Source organism: Vombatus ursinus, unplaced genomic scaffold (genome assembly GCF_900497805.2).
Source record: "Vombatus ursinus unplaced genomic scaffold, bare-nosed wombat genome assembly UNPS02015255.1, whole genome shotgun sequence".
NCBI lineage: Eukaryota > Metazoa > Chordata > Mammalia > Diprotodontia > Vombatidae > Vombatus > Vombatus ursinus.
This window is the reverse complement of record NW_020955033.1, coordinates 9,796,470-9,814,704: the sequence shown is the minus strand read 5'-3', so window position 1 is coordinate 9,814,704 and position 18,235 is coordinate 9,796,470. Positions and strand designations below refer to the sequence as shown.

Below are 18,235 nucleotides of genomic sequence, written 5' to 3'. Positions count from 1 at the left end.
ATAATAATAAATAATGATAGGGTCTTAATCAATGCTTGTCAAATGAGCAATTGGGTGAAGTATTATTTCCCTTCCTTCCCCCAAAATAGAGCACCTGAAGCTTAGCCAGGGTCACACAGATGCATCATATCAGAACCTGGTTATGTCATGTCCTTCTGTCCTGTCCTTAGTAATAACAAAGAGGTGGAAAGCAGCTTACTGTCATTTATATTATATCCCATCTTCTCTGTACTGAATGAACCCAGTTCCTTTCATTTTTTTCTGATGGGGCTGATTTTCCAATCATTTTCATTGCTTGCCTCTGGACCTTCTCCAGATTCTCCATTACACATTTCAGTTGTGGGGCACCAAATTGGATGAAGTATTCTAATAAAAAGCCTGACCGATGCTAATTATCAAGGGAGGATTACCTCCCAGTTTGGAGCCAGGCTCCAATGGCTCCAATTAACTCCCAGAGTGCCAATTAATTCTCCCAGGACTGGAGGGGCTGTCTCAGATTGAAGGCACTTGCTGAAAGCAGGTGTTCAACACAAACGCGCAGAAGTATTCTGTCTATATGTCTGGCTTATGCACATGATGAACCACTCCATAGAACAGTTACTTAAATACAAAAATTAACCTCTTTAAATTCATTAAACTGTTTTTATGTGGCACTGAATGAAATTTCAAACATTACCTTGTTCTTCTTTCTCAATATTCAAAATTGTGCTCTTTTATGTATCTCATTAGTATTCTTTTTTACTACCTTTCTTAGTAATTTTAGGAAATTTTATCCTGAATCCCTTTTCCCTCCCTGTGATTTCTTTGACTCCCTCACCTAACTCTGCTTCCTCATTCTGTCAACCTTCTTGACACCTGTGGTTCTTGCCTTTAATTTCTCCTCCAGCTGGCCCTAGCTCCATCTTGAACACCATTGCCATCAATTATTCACATTCATTATGTGCCCACGGGGTAAAAGGCTCTGGATTTTCTCTCCCTCCTCAATCTCTATTACCCTTGATACACACACCATTCACCAAGGAGTTAGTGTCCCTACAGGGGGCCATCTACAGTCGTTCTGATCTATATCTTGCCACTGAACCCAGATGGCTCCAGAGAAAAAAGTGAGGCTGGTGACTTTGCACAGCCCTCCCTCACTTAAATGCGATTCACTTGCATGTCATGGCATCACCTTCTTGATGTCATGGTCCTCATTGAGAACGAAGGACAAATAATGAATAATTGAGCATCTCTACAACTCTACTTAGCTACTTGCTCCTTTTGCAAAAGAGTATTAAAAAGAAAAGGAATAACTCGGTTACTGCTTATTCATATATTAAATCTCTGAGTTACCAGTTCCTTTAGGAATATCAGGAATTCTCTCTTTGAGAATCACCAGGAAATATAGAATTTTCAGATTTATTCCATATGCCAGAAGCAAAAAAAAAAGAGAGATAATTCCAGATAAAAGAACCCTCTCTGTAAATTACAGAAATAGCTCAAGCTGGGGAAGCAACCCAGCTTTGGTGAGCCAGGCCTCTACTATGTTTGGGGAAATTTGGTGCCTGAATTTATTCTGTAGGTAATAAAAAAAAAAAGTTAAGTCCTGAATTGACTTCTAACTATTTCACTCTTATCTCTTATCTCCCCACCTACAAGGCAAATTCCCCAAGGACAGGAACTGAACTCCCTTCCAGAGTTTGGAATTGTTCAGTCATTTCAGTTGTGCCCAACTCTTCATGACCTCATTGGAGTTTTCCTGGCAAAGATACTGGAGTGGTTTGCCATTTCCTTCTCCAGCTCATTTTACAGATGACTATGCATGGCAGCAAGTGTCAGGACATCATCCTCTCCACTTTACCCCTACTTATTTTGTATACTATATTGGAGATTGGAAAAAAGAGCATAGAACTCTTCTGTATCCTCCCTGAAACTTACTCTGCAATAACTATCAAGAAAGGTATGGCCCTATCTATGGTTACTTGGGACAGCTAGGTGGTTTAGTTGCTGGAGTGCTGGGCTTGGAATCAGGAAGACTCATTTTCATGAATTCAAGTCCAGCCTCAGACATTTACAGCTGTGTGACCCTGAGTAAATCATTTAACATTCTTTGCCTTAGTTTCCTCATATGTAAAATGAGCCAGAGAAGGAAAAGGCCAACCACTCTAGTATCTTTGCCAAGAAAACCCCAAATGGGGTCATGAAGAGTCAGATATGACAGAAACAACTGAACAGTAACAATGTTTATTTTAAAGCAATGTTTCCCTATATTAAACATCCCAATTCATATCTTTAAAGAGGAAAACCACACACACACACACACACACACAAATAGAATTGTCTTACTTAATGATCACAGTATTACCGTCTTGAGCCAGGCAAATTGTTTTTCTATCCAATGTGCTTTATGATGAAGAAATAGTTGGAAATCAATTTTTTATACTTCATTACATATTTTCCTTTATATACCATGATTATACAAGTTGTGTAGTTATTCTGTAGAGCCCTGTGACCTGATAGCTAAACTTAGAGCCAGTTAAGGGGAAAACATTTAGAGGAAATCTGGTACAGAAGGTTCAGAGACAGAGAAAGTGAACACTTCTAATGACAGGGTCTTAGGAATTTGTTTGTTCTCTTGGCCTTGGAAAAAAGATTGGGTTTCCAGAAATGTCTTTTTCTACCTCTGGCAGAGAAAGAATACATTGATCTAAATAAAGACATTACCATGGCAATAAAGGCAGAAAGCCCATCTATCTGACTATACAGGATGTGGGGCTGTCACAGAAGGTGATGCAAAGGTTACATTTGGTGTAGAACATGGCGACTTGCCAACAGAATGTACCACTGAGCTCAAATCACAGGCTTCCTCTGCTCCCTCAATGTGATATTAATGCAATAATGGAATTCAAATGAGCTCTCACTGACCTTAAATAGGTTTTGGGCTCATTTACCTTATGAATAGCCTGATCCTTCATTTAGCCCAGCATTTTTTTTAGTTTCTTTCCACATTGCTGCTTGTGTATTCTGACAGAAATATAATTAGTGATTTTTTTACCTGGGGGAAAAACAGTTCAGGGTGTGTGTGTGTGTGTATTGGGGTGGGGGTGGGGTGAAGATTCTCCATTCAGAAGACAGTTCAATATGTGGGAGGTAGAAGACAACCTTAGTGCAGGCCCAGTAATAATGGGAAAGGGGATGGTAAGATTAGGCACCAGAAGGGGATGTCGTATCAATAGTAACCTGGGGTTGGGGACCTTGGAAGAGGAGAGGAAGCTAGCTCACCCCATGTAATGCATACTGGTGCTGGGCCATAAGGGGTGAGGACGTTGATCTCCCAATTGTTGCAGAGGAAAAGCACTACCCTTTGGGAAGAAACTGTTCCCTCAATAAATTTTTAGCACCCTGAGGAAAAGTCTGAGTTTTCCCCATCCTAATTACAACTTCATATTCTACCTTTGTTATGGGGTGAAATGTTCTTTTTTCTAGTCATTCTTAACAATTTTTTTCTCTACCAGTAGCAGGTGCACCCTAGTGGCAACACCAAATGTTCTTTTCTCCCACAAGTGGCAATGTCTCCCCTCTCCAAATGATACCCATCTATTATTTGAAAGTTGAAATACTGAGCATGTGGCATGCTTCATAGTGGATGCCAAATGAGGAGCTGGAAGAAAGAATTATAGAGGAAAGATTTGGAATTTTAAATGACCTTGACATCTATAGAGGATGCCTGGTACATTGGAAAGATCTATGGAATGGGAGTCAGGAAAATCAGATTTGGTTTACTACTTACTAGCTGTGTGACTTTGAACAAGACAACTTCTCTGGCCCTTGTGGGCAAAATAAAGCACTGGATGATCTTCCCTTTCAGCACTAACATCCCATGTCTTAAAAACCAAAGTGTCCTATTGGACTATAAACCAGTAGTTAATACTTCAAAAGAGGTAGGTGGAATACAACATATTGATGGAGAGAAAAAAAAACTACAGAAAGTCAAGATTTGGAATGTATTTCTAAGAAATTAATGTCAGAAAAGGCTCAGGGTTCATAATAATCCAGATGTAAAAAGATATAGCCATTAATCACCATAGTCAGTCAACTAGCATTTCAATCAACAAACGTTTATTAAGTACTTACTATATCCTGTATACTGTGCTAAGCACCAAAGATACAAAGAAAAAAAAAATTAGTTCCTGGTTTCAAGGAGCATACATTTCATCCTGATGTATTAGTAGTAGGGTGGTGTAAAGAAATTGCAAAGCAGATCCTGTGGCTGGTTGTGTTTCCATTTTAGAAGTGTATAATTTGAAAAGGGTTTGAAAGAGTATAATAAAAGTAATTAGAAGGACAGCGAGCTGAATGGGGAAAAGGCAACATTAAAGGAACAAAACCTTTTAGTTAAGAGAGCTCAAGGATGTTTTGACAACTTTTCTAATGTCTGAAAAATTATTTTTTGGAAGGTGGCCTTTCACTAAGGATCAAACAAGAAGAAATGGACTCAATTTGAAACAAAAGAGATAGAAGATAATCATAAGATAGCCTGATAGCAAATGCTCATCAAAATTGAGATGGCAATACTTTTTTTTTGGAGAATTTTCAAGAGTTTTAGATATATCTGGTTCAGATGTCTTAAGCTACCCATATAGAAAAGGTCTAAGAAATTTCTGTCATCCAAATTTGTCACTATTGCTTGAAAGGTTTTCACAAGCACTCTAAGATATATACCAAGCCATTACAAGAATGCAGCATGTGGTATTGTCTGAAAAAGATCAGCTTTCTAGCTGTAGGTTATATATTATTTTATTAAAGTTCAAGTGCCTTTTTAAGAGTTGACTTTATTTCAAGATGGTATCCTCTAAACTTTTCTTAACTTACCACACACCTGTATAGATTAAGTGTTACCATGTCTACAATCAATCAACCAGTAAATAAAGTGCCTGCTATGTGCCCAGCACCGTGCTAAACACTGGGAATACAAAAAGAGCAAAAGATATTCCTTGCCTTCAAGGAACTTCAATCTACTGGAGAAGAGGATAGCAATACATATACATAATACATATGGATATATATATATATATTTATGTATGTATGTATGTATGTTATACAAAGCAAACTACGTACAGGATAAATAGGAAATAATTAACAGAGGCTGTTAGTTGAGGCTTAAAGGCAACCAGGGAGGTCAGTAGGTATAGCAGAGAAAGGAGAGTGTTCCAGTCATGTGGGACAGCTGTAGAAAATGCCCAGAGTCAAGAGATATGTCTTGTTTATGGAACAGCAATGAGGCCATTATCGTTGGATCAAAGAGTATGTATTAGGGAATAAGTTCAGCAATGAAATGAATGACTTTTGGAGCTCTCTTCCAGTTGGACCATGCCAAAATCGTCTAAGCAAGAGTTCCTGGGTTAACAATCTGAAGCACTGTATGTAAGAGATATAGTATATGGTCCTCAAGGGAAAAAAATTGTTTCGTTTTTATCCCAATGACCCAGTGCCTGGAACCAAGCCTGTGTAAGAAACTCCCAACAGGGAAACTCCGGTTTTCAGGGAAGTTTAGCAGTTTAACTGTAATTTATAGACGTAAGAGAATTATATGAGGCACTGAGAGCTTGAAACTTCCCTTATTCATATAAGGGAATATCATAGCATATCATGGACAGGACTTGGTCACAGAGTTTGTCTGACCCTTTATCAGATTGTTTCTCATCTTACATATGTAGTAAGTTTTTAATAAATTTTGCCAAATTATTGTTGAAGGTAGAAAATATTTTTTTTTTACTATAGGTGACTGGATTTTGTATACAGAGTATTAGTACCGCAAAGCATCAATAATCAACCTTTCTAAAATTGAAAGGGAAGCAGATCCTGACAGCCAGTTAATAGACATTTATTAAGTACTTACTATGTGCACTAGGAACAGCTAGGTGGTGCAGTGCATAGAACTCTAGGCCTGGAGTCAGGAAGACCTGAGTTCAAATCTAGTCCATATACTTACTAGCTGTGTGACCCTGAGCAACTCCCTTTACCCTGTTTGCTTCAGTTTCTTATCTGTAAACAGAGTTGGAGAAGGAAATGGCAAACCACTCCAATATCTTTTTTTTTTTTTTGCTTTTTGGTGAGGCAGTCGGGGTTAAGTGACTGGCCCAAGGTCACACAGCTAGGAAGTGTTAAGTGTCTGAGGCCAGATTTGAACTCAGGTCCTCCTGACTCCAAGGCAGGAGCTCTATGCACTGCACCACCTAGCTGCCCCCACTCCAATATCTTTACCAAGAAAACCCCAAATGAGGTCATGAAGAGTTGGACACAACTCAAAAACGACTGACCAACAACAAAAAAAATGTGGACTAACATTTGTAAAATAAGATTTTTAAGAATTAAAAAAAAAGAACAGAACCAAGCATCCTCATATACTGCGATTGATAAGAAGGAAAACATCAACCCATTTTCCTAACTCAATTTATTAGCTAAGGGCTTCCCTGCTTTCCTAATCAAAAATATTCAATAGTCCACAACTATATGTGTCTCATGCCTAGAGAGACAGAAAAATGTCCATCCAGTAGATTTAGTGGGGAGAAGTCAGTTCATAGAAGGAGTTAGAATGAGCTAAAGACTCCCAAAGTTGTAAATATAAGTGATCCAGAAGTCTGTTTTTAGTTGTTGCTTGAACTAGAACAGATATGAATTATTCAGACTATGGCTGGATCAATCTTTGCTTCATCAGTCTGTCTGTAAAGAGTGAGCAGGTGCTGAATTCACTTTCACTGTAGGTGCTGCTACTTGTCTTTCCCATGCATTTTGCCTCACTCATACACTCAGACACTTTATAGAGCAATGTCATCACGATTCACAGTACTTAGAAAATTTTCAGGGCTGTTCGTTCCGGTGCCAAGACTATTTTAATAACCTCAACCAAATGTTTGAGTTGGTTGTTTAAGATAGAGAAAATACTGCAGTGCACAACATTTATTTTCTCCTTTCTGAAAACTTGCTGAAATTTAAAATGTCAGACTCCTCACCCTCTCCCTCCCCCAGGGTTATTTTCTTATGCCATACCATTGAAGATAAGCTTGAAAGAGAATTGAATAAGAATTTCCTTGCACTGCAGACCTTGATGTAGCCTAGCGTGTATGAGGAGCCAGACGTGTAGAATACAGTTTAGTTTGCACAAACTGTTGCAAGTCAAGGTAACATATATTTTAAGGTCAGCTACAGTCAACAAATTATTAAAATGTGCCTGTGTTTGCACTTATCCTCAAGCCAGTTGTTCATTTACTTACTTATTTCCTGGAGGCTGCTATCTCTTTGTTAGCATATTATTTTTTACCCTGGGAAGGGAGTTCAAACCCCAAAAAGTCATCACCTGTGTTTTTTCTCTTTCATTATCAAGCCAAATGTTATTTTAAAAAATGATCCATCTTTAACAAAAGGACAAAGTATTAATTTGAGAACTTTTCAACATAGGAGCACTCTTATGATCTTTATATGTGACTATATGTTTGATTATAAAGCTTAACGTTCATTTCATAAGCCTTTTTACGTCATGAACATGGGGAATTTGTTGACTTGTTATCCATCCTTATTAGACTGGTTGCTATCAACAGATCTACATCCTTGCTTTATTGGCCATGGAAAGCCTTTGTTTGAAATAAATATAATGCTAGCTCCTCATATTTAAAGTGTTTCTAGACTTATAAAGCACTTTGCTGAAAATAACCCTGTGAGATAGGTAGTATGAGTATTATTGTGTGGTACTTTAGGGATTGGGCCACCTGGATGGGTCAGTGGATAGAGCACTGAACCTGGAGTCAGAGAGACCTCAGTTCAAATCCAGGCTCAGACATTTACTAGCTGTGTAACCCTGGGCAAGTCACTTAACCTTTGTTTGCCTAGAACAGGGGTAGGGAACCTGTGGCCTGAAGGCCACATGTGGCCTTCTAGGTCCTTGAGTGAGGCCTTTTGAATGAGTCTAAATTTTATAGAACGGACCCTTTTATTAAGGGGATTTGTTCTGTGAAGTTTGGATTCAGTCAAAGGGCCAAACTTGAGGACCTAGAGGGCCACATGTAACCTCGAGGCTGCAGGTTCCCTATGCCTACCCTAGAAGGTAGGCAGGTGGCTCAGTAGATACAGCCTGGGCCTAGAGTCAGAAAGACCTGAGTTCAAATTGGCTTCAGATACTTATTAGTTGTGTGACCCTGTGCAAGTCATTTAACCTCTGTTTGCCTTAATCCACTAGAGAAGGAAATGGAAAACCATTCCAGTATCTTTGCCAAGAAAACTCCATGGGCAGTATGAACCATACTGTCCATGGAGTCATGTAGAGTTGGACACAACTGAACAACAACAACTTTAGGGATAAGGAAAATGAGACTCAGAAAAGCAAAAACTGTAGATAGTAAGTGCCCCAGTTGTGACAAAAACTCATGTCCTCACTTTCTTTCCACTGTACCATGCTTCCTCTCAGTGAGTCACTGTGGCCACCACACTATTTGCCACCTGAAGTCAGGTGATGACTGTGGAACACATGGTTGACTATATGTGCCTGATTGAAAAGAGTCATAGCTACAGCCCTTTTCATAATGGGAGAGCTATGAGCTACCTCGGTAGTACACACTGCCAAGCTTTCTTTCCTTTCCACTTAACAATACCTGAAATTTATATAATGCTCTGAAGTTGTTGACGCACTTTATATTAAATCATCTGAGTCTCACAGTAACTCAGTGAGGTAAGAAATGCATGCATTATAATCCCCATTTTACAGATAAGAAATCTGAGGTCTGAGAAGCTAGATGACTTACCAATGATCACATAGTTCATATCAGAGAAAGGATTCAAATACAAGGTTTCCTGATTCCAGACCTAGCCCTTTGTTTACTAAGACATGCTATTTTTCATGTTTGTTGTTCACTCATTTCAGTTGTGTCTGATTCTTTGTGACCCCATTTTGGGGGTTTTCTTGGCAAAGACACTGGAGTGCTTTACCATTTCCTTATCTAGCTCATTTTACAGATGAGGAAACTGAAGCAAGCAGGGTTAAGTGACTTGCCCAGGGTCACATAGCTAGTAAGTGTTGAGGCCAGATTTGAATTCAGGGAGATGAGTCTTCCTGACTCCAGGCCTGACATTCTATCTACTGTGTCACCTAGCTGCCCCACTATTTCTCATAGATTCTCCTAAATAGAAATGAAGATGGGAGCCTTGGTTGAGATACTTTTAGGACTCAAAGTGCTTACTGATAAGTAAGTACTCACGACTAAGTTCCCAGCCCCTTTGCTTATAAATCTGTAAGGTACACCGTCTACCCCAGGAGCTTTCTCATTTCTCAATGCAGTTTCAGATTTTTAACAGCTTATCAGAGCTCACTGAAGACATGCTAAGGAAGCAGATGAACAAGGCCAAGTGCCTAAACAAAGGTGAAAACTTTGGTGGACTTAGTCAAGTCAATGTAACAAAGATTAGTTAGGCACCTGCAGTATGCAGAGTATTGTACTAGGTGTCAGGATAGAGCGCAGGTCAGTAGAGTCAAGTTCACAAGTCGAAGAAATATAAGATAAGCACACAGAGACTATAGTATAAAAGAGATCATGACAAAAGTGGAGAGAGAGGTGTACTGAATGTTACAAGATATTCAAGGAGCCGAGATCACTTCAAACTTGGGCCAGCAGGGAAATTGTTATAGAGCGAATGGCAAAGGAACTGAGCCTTGGAAGACAGGAAGAATTTTAATAGATGGAAATAAGGGAGAAGAGGATAGAAGAGAGATCCATTCCAGGCATGGAAGGTTTAAATAAATGTCTCTTAGCTAGAAAAGGATGGGACAAACTCATGGAATGGTGAGTGCTCCCATTTGACTTGGAATTAGGGAAATTAAAATCCTGAAGGATTGTAGTTTGTCTACTCATAGAATAGTTCATTTTGACTGAGATGAGGGAAATTTTAACATAATGCTGAAGTGGTTGGAGTTTGACATGTGTGTGCACATATAACATATATATGCACACATTCACGTATGTGTATATATACATTTATATATATATACATCATATATATATGTTTTTATAGACTTATATACACATATGCATACTTCTTGGAAGCAAGAAATGAATATGAAAACAACTGGGTAGCAAAGCAAAAGGAAAGAGTCCTCTTGAAGGATGAATCGGGGCAAGACTTAATACCAAACTCCAGACTTCTTCCTGTCACATACTAAAGTGCTGGTAAACAATGAAAATGCTTCCAGTGGCCATGAAAGTCTTTCCATAATTAATCAGCCATTGAGTTTGGACTTAGTAAGAACTTCATAAGCACAACCAAATCAGTGGAGAAATCATAATGTTGCCTAGTTAATTAAAAGATAGCCAGGTGACACAATGTGGGAGTTGGAGTCAGGAAGACCTGAGTTCAAATCCAGCCTCAGATACTTACTGGCTATGTGACCCTGGATAAGTCATTTAACTCTCGTAGCCTCACTTTCCTCACCTGGAAAATAGATCAAGCAACATTGGCCTCCTTGCTGCTCCCAGAACAAGGCACGCTAGGCTTTGGTCATTTTTTTCTGGCTCTCCTCTTATCTGGAATTCTCTCTCTCCTCATTTCCTTCTCCTGGCCTTCCCTGATTTCCTTCAAGGCCCTCCTAGAAATCCACCTTCTACAAGAAATCTTTCCTGGTCCTTCTTAAATTTAGTGCCTGATCTTTCCGTTTATTAGTTCCTATTTATTTTGTTTATAGTTTATTTGTACATATTTGTTTGCACATTGTCTCCCTGATTAAATTGCAGAGTCCTCAAGAGCAGGGGCTGGGTTTTTTTTTTTGTTTTTTGGTTTGTTTGTTTGTTTGTTTGTTTTTTTGGTATCCCTGGAGATTAGCAGAGTGTCAGGCATATAAAGACACTTAATAATTGTTTGTTGATTGACTCATGATAGGACTTATCTCCCAGCGTTGTTGTGAGCATAAAATAAGATAGTATTTGCAAAGCACTTTGCTAACCTCAAAGCATTATATAAATGCTAGTTATTATTAATTCAAGTGAAAGATGTGTTTATTTGATGTTTTAATTTTCTTTTTTGATTTGACTGTAGAAAACCCATGGTACTATTTCATACTTCCAAAAAAAGTGTTTATTAATGCAAAGTAAGCAAGGACCTCCCTCCCTTTAGACTTAGTCTGAAGATACTTGGATAAGGTCATGATTGAATATTACAGCTATTCTTGATCTGAAACTTCTCTATTCAGTTTTGTTGATATTGAAAGAATATATCAACCCAGAATCAGTATTGAAAAGGACATCCAAGTGCAATTATGGAGGCTGAGATCAATTTTAATTAAATAGAGTTCTAACTGGTTTTAATAGTAATTTAATGTTGGATTTTATAACAAAGCAGAACTATGCCTTCTGCAGTGTCTGCTATAGAAAACAACAGTGAGAATAGCTCTTTAAGTAGCAAATGTAATTGTTCAGTAGTGTTTTCAACACCTGTATCCCCGTATTTGCTAAGCCACTTTAACATGATTTTTAAAAAATGGAATTAAGAAACTGATTGCATTTCCTATAAAGTCAGTGATGAGAATTTTAAATTTTCTAAATGATGTGAGTAGATAATCATCAGCAATTTCAGAGATTAGTGACAACTTAAAAATTTCTTATGTTTAACTCATTTATTTTAAAAAGCTTTGGAGGATTTCCCCTCCCTTTTTTCCCCTCTGTACTATGAATTCTTTTTCAATTTGTTTTTCCTTATAAATTTGAGTCTCAGGAAGCAACCAAAATACATCCAAATTAAACTTATAGCACTAGGAGAAAAAACTAAAACCTGACTTTTTCAATGGGGGTAGAGGGGTAAAAAAACAACTTTTTGTCAAGCCTTTTGTATTCTCGCAGCTGGATGCATTGCTACCATAGTAACAGACCACATGATGAGGTGTATTAGATTGCTGTGTGTGGAGCACAGGGAGAATGAGCACAGCTTTTTATGGAAGTTAAAGGTTACTTTGGAGTTTCTTCTGTAGAAATGAGTGAGGTCAAATGCACTAGTTCCAGAATATGCCGTACTACAGAAGAAACATTAGGGATATGTTGGTGCAGTAAACTGCAGACTAAGGTAAGCTTTAATCGCGTCTAACTAAAAGTGGAACTCCTTTTAAGTTGCTATTTCTCCAGAAGCTTGACTTAAGGGAGGAATCCCACCCTAGGTCTTTTTCCAAGAGGTGCAATACATCCATCCCATCCCCCTACCCCTGTCGTTTCCCACCCCCACGTCCCTCAGCGCCCCTCTACTCCTCTAACTCCCAACCCAAGAACCCCGCCAGCTTTTGAATTTGAAAGGGCAAAAAGATTCAGAGTTTTTGTAGTCCGCGGAGCGTGTGCCTTAAAGATAGCTAAGCGGAAATGAACTGATGATGTGAGTTGGATTCCTATTGTCTCCCTACCCATCAATGAAAAAGTGTCCTGGGGGTTTCATTTTTATTTCTGTTTCATCTTTGTAAATATTCCACAGGTCACAGAAGCCAGTTTCTCAAGAACAGTCATTCTATGTGGTAAGCTAATCAGAGCCTTGCTTAGATTTGCCAGCATTCTACTTGCAATATTTAAATAGTGTTTTCTCCTTTTATGATAACATCAGTTCCTCCCCTAGCCAACAAACTTTATCGGAATGGCAAGGTTTTATCTAAGGCTTTCACTGTAGTTCCCTGTTCGTTTTGCCTTTTCTACTAGGCACTTGGACGTAGCTGAGCACAACTTTGTTGTTGTTGTTAAAGAATTGAAAGAAAGACATGAGGACAGGCTGAATATTAAATGCTTGCACCTAGGAACTGCACACGAATACGCAGCAGATGTAAGCAATTAATAACGGCATTGACCTGTTTAGTAAAACATCATTCCCAGAGCACTGGGACAATCCATTCCCACTTCGTTCTTGTTTACACTGCCATCCAAATTACTTGCTTCAAAGGGGCAGACATATTCACATAGCACTTAAAAAAAAAAAGTATAATTCTTTTGTTCCTTAATATTTTGGTTATACTTTCTCGGGTATGGAGAAATAGTGGTCTCCATATCAGTTGTCTAATCCTCTCCTAAGAAACAGCCAAGAATATATTTGAATCCATTTTATAATTTTTACTTTATACTTTAAGTGACATAATCAAAATCAACAGTAATATAAGTCTTGCTGTTATGATGATTTAATTTGTATAAATTTGGAATTTCAAACAGTGTAACAAACTTTAAAAAATCCTTGGTTAACTAATAAAGGTTTTTAGATTTAGGAGTGGCTGAAATTAGAGCAGCTAGGTGGCGCCAAAGTGCACAGAGTGCTGGACCTGGAGTCTGAAGACTCATTTTTCTGAGTTCAAATCCAGCCTCAGACACTTAATAGCTGTGTGTCGCTGGGCAAGTCACTTAACCCTATTTACCTCAGGTTCCTTATTTGTAAAATGAGCTGGAGAAGGAAATGGCAAACCACTCCAGTATCTTTGCCAAAACAACTCCAAATGGGGTCAGGAAGAGTCGGATATGACTGAAACGACTGAACATCATCTCAGTTACTTGTCTGTTTCTATCTCATGGTCTTAACTTAAACTAAAAGTGCTGGTCATGCACCACATATCAAACAGGAGAAAGTGAGCCTATGCGAGGCTAGTGAGCAAGGCTGGTTCTAAAGCAGTTCCTTGGTGAATTTCATCGATGTTGTCTTGGTCAGGGCAAGTTTCCTTCTGCCCAGTGGTTGCCTAAAGAGAAAGATAGTGTCTATATTTAATCCAGAATTGAAAAAAAAACAACCTTATGCGATCATAATCAAAGAAAAATGTTACATTCATAGCAAATGGGGAATGTATAAGAGCTGTGACAGCCAACACTAGAATGCAATACAGGAATGAGTTTAACTTACTTATTCATTTACCTAGCATTTTTTTAGGCTCTCAGGCATGAGAACTTATGCCAGGCACTGATCTAAGTCTTGGGAATACAAATAGAAGAAAAAAAAATAATCCTTGTCCTCAAGATGCTTAAAATCTAATGGGAAATGGCGCATATAAAAGGGGGGGGGGAACAAAGGTACCAGATGAGGGGGTGGGATAGTAGAAGATGTTCAGAGTGCAAAGAGGAGAGGAATTCACACACTGGAAATACCTCTGCACCTGTAGCCTCCTTCTCCAGAGCTGGAGTGAGGCTGCAGGATGAAGATCTAGGCATGCTTGAGGACCACCAAAATTCAGTGTGGAAAGAGATGAGAGTTCATGAATTATTTTACCTACCTCAGAATAGTTGTAGCATAGAATAGACTAAGACTAATAAAATAGAAAAACACTTTCTGTGCTTTATAACTATGAGGTACTGTTTGTTATTGTTGTTGTAATTTTTAAGGTTGCTGGTTGGTAGAAAGACATTCATTTCAGAGTGTAGACGGAATAAAAGGAAAATCAGTAGAAAGTTGTTTTAAATGGGAAATTCATAATGTATCTTTCCATAGGAGAGAGGAATATATCCTAAATAAATGAAGCGGTATTTATTAAGCACTTACCATATGCTAGAGAAAGTGTTAAGTGCAAGGGATAGAAAGAAAAGCAAGCAAAACAATCCCTGCCCTGAAGGAGCTTACATTTTAGTAGATGAAGATAAGACCTACCGGGAGTGTTAAGGCAGGAAGGTGGCACAAAGGATAGAGTGGATAGACTCAATCTTCCTGAGTTCAAATCTGGCCTCAGACACTTAGTGGCAGTGTGACCCTGAGCAAGTCACTTAATCTGTTTGCCTCTGTTTCATCATCTGTAAAATGAGCTGGAGAAGGACATGGCAAACCACTGCAGCATCTCTGACAAGAAAACCCCACATGGGGTCACCAAGAGTCAAACACGATTGAACAGCAATAACAATAGGGAGTGATAGAGAGAGAAGGATGTTTTATTATGGGAAATCACAGGGGTGGTGAATGGAGCCCACAGAGTATGAAATGACTCATTTTTTCCAAGAATGGCAATGTTGTTTTGATTTCTGTTCCCAGAGCTGGAGGTAAACAGAGGTGGATGGGAGATGTGAGGATGGCTGGAAAGCAGTGTGGTGGGTTTGGGTTTGAGCTAGATGTGGAGAATTAAATCAGTCAGGATCCCAGGGTAGGAAGCAGAGGCTGGAGCTCGATGGTGTGGAAATAAGACAAACCTCTGGGAGTCTATGTTTTTTCTTCCTAATCTTATAACTTTCCCCTGAGCTACTGGATCAGATTAACAGATACCTTTATCAATGCCTGACTGCTTCATTTTATTAGCTCTACACACAAGGAGAAAAGACCTGGAGTACTAGTATTTGAGTAGCAAATTCAATACATTTTTCAAAAGGCATAATTTAGCATAAATTTTAAAAGGCACAGATTGTCCCTTTCTGTTCTGTGTAGTTGGAATGAAGAGATGCTACAGTGGCATATGCTGAATTCACTAACATTGTAGGCTATAATAATTCTTGAAAGCTACACATAGCACTGGCCTAGAGTGAGTATTTTGTACTTAATATATCATTAGTATAGGACAGCTAGGTGGCAGGTAGGTGGCAGAGTGGATAGACTGCCAGACCTAGAGTCAGAAAGACTTGAGTTCAAATGTGACCATGGACACTTAATAACTGTGCAATCCCAGGGGGCAAGTCATTTAATTCCTGTTTGCCTCTGTTTCCTCATCTGTAACCTGGAAATAACCCACAGCACCTATCTCCTAGGATTGTTGTGAGGATCAGATGAGATAATAATTGTGAAGTACTTAGCACAGTTCCGGGCACATAAAAAGTGCTATATCGAGGTTATTATTATTATCAATTATTAGCCATTACTCTCTTTCACATACTCTTTATCCTAGACAAATTGGAGTTATTTGCAGCCCTTTCCCTTCCCCTTTCAACATTTTTAGGTCTCCTAATCTTTGGGCTCAATGATTTGCTCAGGTCAACAACCCCTCACCCCCCATGCCTGGAATGAACTCTCATTCTCCTCCTAGTCTTAGATTGTAGAAGTCTCTTTTTTCCTTCAGAAACCCAATCCAGGTGATGTTCTTCTGAGGGAATCCTTCCCTCATCTCCTTCCTCTATAACCTCTAGCTCAAAGTGAACTCTCCCTCTTTAAATGTTGCAAGAAACAGAGCATGGCTTAGCATTTTCCATTGCAGTTCTACAATTCTAGTGTTTCCTCCCCCATGTGATTGAAAGCTCTTTGATGTTTGCATCTCTGTCAGATCTGTACTTAGGTTATCAGAGACTAGCAAGGCTCTTGTACTTAAGCAGGCACTTAAGTATTTGTTGAATCTGAATGTCCCTGGCTTCCCTGGAGGCCAGTGAACTGTGAACACAGACTTAAATATTAGAATCCCTTTGTATTGTAAATCACCACCCTTTCCCTACCCCTTCCCAATTCCTTTCCTAAATTCCCATTGGGTGCAGAGTTGGGGCACATACCTGTAATCTCTGTTAACAAGGAGCCTGAGGCTGGTGGGTACCGTGAGCTAAGAGTTCTAGACTATAGTGGGCTGGGCCTATTGGGTGTCCATCCACATTAAGCTGAGCACCAATACAGCAAGCAGCCCCAGGAGGAGAGGGACCACCAGACTGCCAGAGGAGGAGCAAAGCAACCCAGAGCAGACAAACAGAGCAGGTTAAATCTTCTGTGTTGATTAGTATTTAGATCAGACCCATAAGTGGCTGCTGTACTTCTAGTCGAAGCAACATAGGTAGATCCAATCACAAAAGAATGAAAAGAAAGTAGGAAGAAAAGAGAGACACAGAGAGACAGACAGAGGAATGGAGGAAAGGTGGAAGGAAAGAAGGAAGGAAGGAAAAAGAAGAAAGAAAAAGAAGTAAAGAAAGAGTAAAAAAGAAACTATTAGAAAAATCTAAACTCAGACTGAGGGATTAGGAGGATTCTTCAGGTTGGTACACCTATTTAAGTTATATTGAATTTTTTATAGATCAAGTATTTCTTCTGTCCAAATCCAAGTCATTAAAAAAAATCATCAAATGACCTTTGAGTTCAAAGAACTATGACATTTTTATAGAAGATCTAAGCTATTTAGACTTGGAAGCTGTATTTGTAGTGTTTTATCCTTATAATAGGTAGTGATATTTCAAGATCAGTATTACCTTAATGAAAGAAAAATAGACTACCTCCCTAATGATATAGATATCCCTTCTAGGTTGAGTGAAATGCAGATGATAGTTTTCTCAAGCAAAAAAAGTGTCAATATTTCTTAAACAGATAAAAGAATTCAGTGAGCTCAGCACTATACATTATAAACTAGCTATTCAGTCTTGAGGAGTGGTCATATTTAGAACTGTCTTATATTCTGTCATTAAAAATGTTTATTGATATCTTTTATATCACCTTCATTTTTTGCATGTATTCCTTCCCTCTCCTCCCCAGGGAGCCCTTGTAGGGGAAAAAAAAAATTGAAAGACAAAGCCAGGAAAGCAGCTCAGTAAAATTATTAAATATACCAGATAAATAAATCCCATAGCATATGCAGTGTTCCATATCTGTAGATAGCCATGTAAAAATTTTTTTCTTTTCTTAAAAGAAATTAGATTTGCTTCTCAGGAGGATTTGGCATTCATTATTAGACATTTAACTCTTTTTTTCGGTGAGGCAATTGGGGTTAAGTGACTTGCCCAGAGTCACACAGCTAGTAAGTGTTAAATATCTAAGGCCACATTTGAACTCAGGTCCTCCTGACTCCAGGGCCGGTGCTCTATCCATTGCACCACCTACCTGCCCCTAATTTATCTTACTTTTTTAAACCACATTTCTGAATGTGATAATAAAAGGAATTTCCAGTGAATCAGATATAGCTAGTTTAAAATAATATGTTAGATTAGTAAGTACTCAGTCTACCTTAGAAGTCAATGTGGTACAGTAGAAATGATGTTAAACATGAAGTGACAGGACCTGAGTTGACATCTCAGCCCTGCCATTTAACTACCTGTGTGACCCCTTAATAAAAAGATTTGTTCTGTAAAATTTGAACTCAGTCAAAAGGCCGCACCCAAGGACCTGTGTGTCCTCAAGGCCCCAGGTTCCCTACCCCTGTACCAGTCAGTAGCTTTACCAAATGGTGTCTAATGTCAAAGAGCCTCTAGCTAGGTAATCCACAGTTTGTGATGTTTCTCAAAGAAAGAAGTAACAGATAACTTTATAATAGTTTGTAATAATTCTAAAGAGCTATTAATATAATGAACTCACATTCTTTTCCCCTCACAACTTTTAATATTGGGAGTTATATTAAAAA

General features: G+C 38.7%; 1 protein-coding gene across 16 annotated transcripts in view; it reads left to right on the top strand.

The window, feature by feature from the left end:
• The window catches only part of DTNA (dystrobrevin alpha), a 473,738-nt gene that overhangs the window by 240,254 nt on the left and 215,249 nt on the right, over positions 1-18,235 (top strand). Inside the window, exons 1-2 of one of the 16 annotated variants that reach the window (XM_027846915.1) lie at positions 11,923-12,075; positions 12,472-12,511. The exons of 14 other annotated variants lie outside the window; for them this stretch is intronic. The gene's annotated coding sequence lies outside the window, so the exon portion shown is untranslated. Of the gene's footprint in view, positions 1-11,922; positions 12,076-12,471; positions 12,512-18,235 lie in introns of those variants that run through there. One more of the 16 variants, XM_027846913.1, reaches the window with a different exon arrangement.